This window comes from Humulus lupulus, chromosome 3 (genome assembly GCF_963169125.1).
Source record: "Humulus lupulus chromosome 3, drHumLupu1.1, whole genome shotgun sequence".
Taxonomy (NCBI): domain Eukaryota; kingdom Viridiplantae; phylum Streptophyta; class Magnoliopsida; order Rosales; family Cannabaceae; genus Humulus; species Humulus lupulus.
This window is the reverse complement of record NC_084795.1, coordinates 37,261,267-37,268,593: the sequence shown is the minus strand read 5'-3', so window position 1 is coordinate 37,268,593 and position 7,327 is coordinate 37,261,267. Positions and strand designations below refer to the sequence as shown.

Below are 7,327 nucleotides of genomic sequence, written 5' to 3'. Positions count from 1 at the left end.
AGTAATGTTTAACATATTAATTAATTTAATTTCATGGGTTGTGATTTTTGTGGTGAGATTTTAGAGAGTATTTTGCATCAAAATTCCTATATCAATCACACATTTGAGGTAATTAAGTTTCTAAAATTATAATAATACGTTATATATTGCTAGATATTTAGTGATGTTTTATTTATTATTTATTAATTTAATTTTATTGGTTTGTGGATTTAATAGCGAATTTGATTACTAAGTGAAGTAATTTTGCTAGCTTTTGGATTATTGATTGCAAGAGGTACATATATATTCTCTTACTTCTACTTTTAAAATTATTAAACAAATGTTAGAGGAGTTTGAATATCTTAAATATTCATCCATAGTGAAGTAGGTTCTGAGATTAAAATTGTTTGCTGCGATGATAACGGAAGGTTGAGAACTTGTGTGTTTTAGTGAAGTAGGTTATGAGAAATTTGGTTGTGTGCTGCGGAGCTATAAGGAAGAAACTTATTGTATGTTGTTTGAATTGTTTGTTTTGCTTTTCACATGCAGATGGTTAGGTTACTATTATAGGGGAAATGCTGCCCGATTTTATCTAGGATAATAAATAATTAGTTTAATATAGACATCCTATAAGGAAGAAACTTATTTTATGTTGTTTGAATTGTTTGTTTTGTTATACACATGCAGATGGTTAGGTCACTATTATAGGGGAAATGCTGCCCGATTTTATCTAGGATAATAAAAAATTAGTTTTATATAGACATACAACTTTATCACGTGTTTATTTAGTGTTGTTTCTTTTCTTTTCCATAGACATAGGAGAATATATGGATAAACAGTGGATGTCAGCGAATAGGTTATCTGCAGAATATAGGAAAGGGGTCGATTTGTTCTTAAGGTTTTGTTCGAAAAATGTGAAAGACCCAAATTTTACTTATTGTCCATGTCTTAAGTGTGGAAATGTTAAAAAGATGGATCTTAAAAAGATTAAAGAACACTTCTATTTCAATGGGATCGAAAAGAGTTACACAATTTGGTATTACCATGGGGAGATAGCTCCGATTGCTCCAACTCTGCCAAGTAGACCAAAAGGAGTGAGAAGGAATATAGTGGAGGAGAACTGGGATCCATTAGATGAAATGATTGACAATGCACATTATGGATCAGGATTAGACCCAAATAAGTTTGAGACACTCCTTAATGATGCCGAGAAACCAATTTACCCTGGTTGTACAAGATTTACAAAATTATCTGCGCTTCTTAGGTTGTACAATCTAAAAGCTAAACATGGTTGGAGTGATAAAAGCATTACTGATTTATTTGGTTTTTTGAAGGAGTTATTGCCTGAAGATAATGAAATTCCAATTTCATTTTATGAGGCAAAGAAGACGTTATGCTTATTAGGCATGCAGTACGAAAAAATTCATGCATGTCCTAATGATTGCATATTATATCGAAATAGTTTTGCAGACACAAAATCGTGTCCTACTTGTGGTGAGTCACGATGGCAAAAGAAAAGAAATGGTGACGATGTCAAGGAAGGAGTACCTACCAAAGTTTTGTGGTACCTTCCGCCAATTCCTCATTTCATCCGATTGTTTAGAAATGCCGAACATGCTAAAAGTTTGTCGTGGAATGCTAATGAAAGAATAAAGGATGGTAAATTAAGACATCCAGCTGACACCCTTGCTTGGAAGAGAGTTGATTTGAACTGGCCTTCTTTTGGAAATGAATCTCGTAATATTCATCTAGGTCTTTCGACTGACGGGTTTAATCCACACGCATCCCTTAGCACTTGAGAAGATGTCTAAAATTGTGTTCAAGTTAGGGAAGCCCAAAGTTCGTACACCTACAAAGATGAAACGTAGTCGCAAGGCCAAGGTTGTGGAGGAGCCAAAATGGTGTTATAAAAAGAAATCTATTTTCTTCGAACTTGAATATTGGCCTTTCTTACTTATACGTCATAATTTAGATGTTATGCACATAGAGAAAAATGTATGTGATAGTTTGATTGGCACTTTGTTGAATATTCCTGGGAAAACTAAGGATGGAATTAAGGCTAGACAAGACTTGGTTGCAATGGGTATAAGGGATGAATTAACTCCAAAACCAGATAAGAGAGGAACATATTTACCTCATGCAGCTTACACTCTTACTAAAGAGGAAAGAATGGAAATTTACAGATGTTTGTTTAATATAAAAGTTCCAGACGGATATTCCTTAAATATAAGGTCATTGGTAGACATGAAAAGTTGTATTCTGACTGGCATGAAATCTCACAATTGTCATATTCTAATGCAACATTTACTACCAGTGGCCATTCGATCTGTGTTTCCTAGGAGAGTTCGAGATGTAATCACAAGGTTATGCTTGTATTTCAAGGCACTGTGTTGTAAGGTGATTGATCCGCTAAAGTTACCTAAGTTAAGAGATGAAATTGTTGAGGTATTGTGTGAGTTGGAGAAATATTTCCCGCCGACATTTTTTGATATAATGATCCATTTGACATTTCACTTGGTTAGAGAACTAAGATATTGTGGTCCAGTTTATTTAAGATGGATGTATCCATTTGAGCGATATATGAAGATTCTTAAAGGGTATGTTAGGAATAGAAGTCGGCGGGAAGGATGCATCGTCGAATGCTATATTGCAAAAGAGGCAGTTGAATTTTGTTCTGAATACATGACTGGTGTACAGAAAATTGGGTTAAATGATGTTGAAAATGTTGAGATTCAGAGTCGTCGTGGTAGCGTTGTATGCACAGTAAGTCGAGATCTTCTAGATGAAGCGCATCGTCTTATGTTGCAGAATATAAATGAAATTCAACCTTATATCGAGTGAGTTATATTCATATAATACATTAAGTTTAAGTTGTGTAATTTCGTATATTCAATTGTTTAACAGCATATTTATAATTGAAGGGAACATTTTAATTGGATAAAGACCAAATTTCCATCCAAGTCAAGGAACTCAAAATGGTTACAAGACGAACATTATCGAACTTTTAGTAGTTGGATAGAACAAAAGGTAAATTGTGTTGATTATTGAAAGTTGCCATTAATTAGTAATTAATTACAAGATGACATTTTTGGTTGTTTTGGTATGTTGATTTGATAGGTTGTGTCAGAATTACAAAACACATCAAATAAGGTTTCAGATATTGCTAAGTGGATTTCTCGAGGACCTTCGGTTAATGTCATCAATTTTTCATCATACATGATTAACGGTACTCTATTTAACACTAGGGAGCGCGATAACAATAGAAACACACAAAACAGTGGTGTTAGCCTTGTTGCTAAAACTGTGCAAGTCTCTAGTGAAAAAGATAAAAATCCAGTTGAATGTGATATGACTTTTTATGGAGTAGTTAATGAAATTTGGGAGTTAGATTGTATCACAACTCGAGTACCTGTTTTCTTTTGTGATTTGGTGAAAAGTGACAGCAGCATAATATATGAAGATTTTTGTTTCACATTAGTTAATCTAAAATGAATTGGGCACAAATCTGATCGAATTATATTAGCTTCACAAGCGAAACAAGTATTTTATGTGAAAGATCCTTCAAACAACCAATGGTCAAGTGTTCTTCCAACGCAAACAAGAGAATGGAACATTAAAGATGGTGATTTACATGATATACCTCTCGAAGAAGAACTTGTCACATTCACCGCAATAGAAGATAATGACGAAGTTGATGATGATTGTATTTGTTTCCGTGAAAACGGTGAAGGATTATGGGTTGATGATAATGGGTCTTGAGGTACCATTTAATAGGTTTCATATGTTTATGAAATGTGAAATTCTTAGTTTCATCTTTTGGTTTCGTCATTTTGTTTCATCTTTTGATTATGAGTGTCCAAAATTGTTATAATAATGATATTTATGTTTCACAGATGGAGGCTGATCCTTTTGGTGGTAGTTCTGATGAGGGGGAGCAACGCCCTCATTCTCATTCAGTGGAACAAGAAAATAAATATGTGAGAGGACGTACATGGATGTCTAGAAACACCAAAAAAGGAGTGAAGGACATCTTACTCCTGTTGAATACAATGAGTATGGTCAACTAGTGGGTGAATCTAGAAGTAATGATTCATCACAGCTTGGATCAGTTGTTCGAGCAACTGTGTCCATCAACATTAACAGTTGGAAAGATATTAGTGTGGTGGATAAAAATAAAATATGGGACACAATGAAGGTATATTTTTATTAATTATATTTCATTTAATGTTTTTAAAATATATATTGTTTTGATAATATGCTTCTTATTACTTTCAAACTTGCAGAAAACTTATGATTTGGACCCCAAACAAAAGCAACAGATGTTGAAGGATGCGGGAAAGTACTTCCGAAATTGGAAGACTAATCTTACAAGGGTACATGTTTACGACGCTTTGAAAAAAACACCCAAATGAGTTCCCGCCAACTTTGCCATTTGGATTTGAGAATGTCATAACTCCGGATGAGTGGTTAAAGTTTGTGAACTCAAGCTTAACTCCCGAGTGGCAAAGAAAGAGAGAGGAGATGCAAAATTATCGAGCACTGAATAAATACAATCACAACCTCTCTAGAGGAGGCTATGTGCGTATTGAAGAGATGTTAATGGAACAAAGTGGGAAAAGTCTGACTGAACTTTATAGGGCAGACTTATGGAGCATTGGTCGTCGGAATGCAAAAGGAGAGCTAATTGGAGAGGCCTCTGAGATTCAAAAAAATATTGTAAGTGCTCATATTTAATAATGTTGATATATCAAATTATTAGCTTATATATATAAATTTCTGTGAATATTGTTTCACAGGATCATTACCGGAAACTCCAAGCTCAGGGTAAATGGGCACCTGATGGCCCTGATGATGTGCTGACGAGGGTGTTGGGCACTCCTGAGCCTCGAGGACGTGTTAGGGCTGGAGGACACGGTGTGTCCCGCTCAGTATACTGGAATACTCCAACACCTACCTCAACGAAAAATAAATCAAAAGCCTCTTCTTCGAATGACGACATTAGAAAGGAATTTGAAGAAAGATTTCGAAAACAAAAGAAGAGCATCGTCAACAAGCACAACGCCTAGAAGAGCGCCTTCAGCAACAAGATGAGCTCTTGAGAAAATTATTGGCCCAACAGAGCGGGTCAGGATCTAACGTTGGAGTCCCACCAGAGCCATCATTACTATCTGCTTGACCCACCAGTGCCACCAGCGCAGGCGTCCTACTATACTCCAGACCAAGTAGTGCCTCAAGCAGAACACCACAATATTGCACTACAACCGCTTTTGCAAGAGGTAATTAAACTTTCTTGAATATTCTGAAACCAAATAAATTTCTTTCCTGCTTCAACATGGTTATTTGTATATAATATGTTTCTTACGCAGGGCCGAGCATGCCAATTAGCAATTGGTTCGGTTTCAAACATTGTTGCATCAGGTACACTCATTGAAAGAGAGGCAGGCAACAACTTCCAAGTTATGATTACGAGTGTTCTTAAGCCAACATGTCCACTCCCTTTTGGATATCCTGATTTGGACATGTACATAGTTGCCCAGGCCATTGGGACGCCAATAGCGTGGCCTAAGGATTTTGTCATTATATCTGAAGATGTATATCATGAGGTGAAGCCATATTTTTACATAATTATCTTTACAATTCTATATTTGTTTGCAATTTTTTTAATTGTTGATATAATTGTATACAGACTCCCTCTACAAGTAGGACCAAATCACAACGACCAAGAGCTCCATCAACACAACAACCTCGAGAAAGAAGACGACAACAAACTCCTCCAACACAATTGGCCCACACTCTATTGGAACGATTACAGAATATCGTATCTCATTGGGATGATGGCGAGTGTGTCAATCTAGGGATAGAGTCTGAAGTTTTTGATCAGGATATGTCTCACTGTTATATATTTAAGGATGAGATACTTCAGTTTGCTCGAAATGAGAAGATTGGACAAGCAGTAGTCGTCAGCTACATGAGGTATATATCTCACAAATAAGTTTGTTCATTTAATTTTCTGATTTGATTTATTCATTCATATAAAATTTTTTCATATTTTTGTATTAGGTTCATTTACAGATATGTGGTACAACAAGGTCGCCAAAATAAGTTTTTATTTGTCAATCCTAATATCGTCACCACTCAAGGGAGTTCACTCGACGATCGTGTTCAGAATCTGTTCAGACGTTGCAATGACGTAAAATCAAAAGAACAAGTTATGCTTGTCCCTTGGAACCATGGGTAAGTTTAAAAAGCTGTCATTTTTCCGACCCATATCAATAATTTCTTTGTTTAACATTTGAGCTATAATTTTTTTGTTTTTCTTATACAGTGAACATTGGATGTTGCTTATTTTGGCAACATATGCATATCATGTTTATTGTTGTGATCTGGTGAATTCAGAGCTAAATAACCGTGAGAAGATTGTATCAGTGATCGTCAGCGCTTTCAATCTTTTTTTTCTCTATGAATCTTCCTGATGTCGAGATCCCTGATACTCTACGCATTAAGCAACCTCAGGTAAGTAACTTTAGCATAATTTTTTTAACATTTATAAGCATTAAGTAGAATAATATGTATGCATTTTTTAAAAAGTTTCAATTTAATAATAAATTACTCATATTTTTAAATAATTAGTGTCCACACCAACCGGACAATGTGGCATGTGGATACTACTTAATGAGGATGTTGAAGGATTTGATTGAACATGCGAGTCCCGGGCATTACTTGAGAACGGTACTATTAATTAAAATTTACAAATTATTTTTGAAACTATAAATGTAATCAAATAATTAATTGATATATTTTACTTTATATTTCTTGCAGCTAACAAGCACATCATATACAGAGGCACAAATTGATGAGTTGCGACAAGAATGGGCGACATATATGTTGTCGATAATCCAAAGTTACTGACCTTGTTGATAGGTTTTTTTTTAACTCTTTCTTCATACACAATGCAATATTTGTTCATTTTGAATATGTCTAACAAATATTGTATTTCTTGTATATGTCTAACAAATATATTTTTTTCTTTCAATTTAATTGATTATTAAATCAATTTAAATTTAGATTAAAATCATTTCAATTTAAATTAAAATAATTTCAATTTAATTTAATATTATTTCAATTTAATTAATTATTAAATCAAATTAAAATAATATTAATTATAAATTTATTTAATTTTTTTTTTAAATGTGGGAGACTTTCAATGTCTCCCACTGGGAGAGGTGGGAGACTTCCCACGTCTCCCAGTGGGAGAGGTTGAAAGTCAAACATTGACTTTCCACCTCTCCCATTGGGAGACGTGGGAAGTGATTCACCTCTCCCAATGGGAGACGTGGGATATATACCT

At 34.5% G+C, this 7,327-nt stretch overlaps 1 long non-coding RNA gene across 1 annotated transcript; it reads left to right on the top strand.

Annotated features, from left to right (window-relative positions):
• Positions 1-6,356: 6,356 nt before the first annotated feature.
• On the top strand, positions 6,357-6,870 carry LOC133821056 (uncharacterized). Its single transcript, XR_009887288.1, has 3 exons — positions 6,357-6,492; positions 6,610-6,708; positions 6,799-6,870. It is a non-coding gene; the product is annotated as an uncharacterized LOC133821056 (long non-coding RNA).
• The last annotated feature ends 457 nt before the right edge of the window (positions 6,871-7,327 follow it).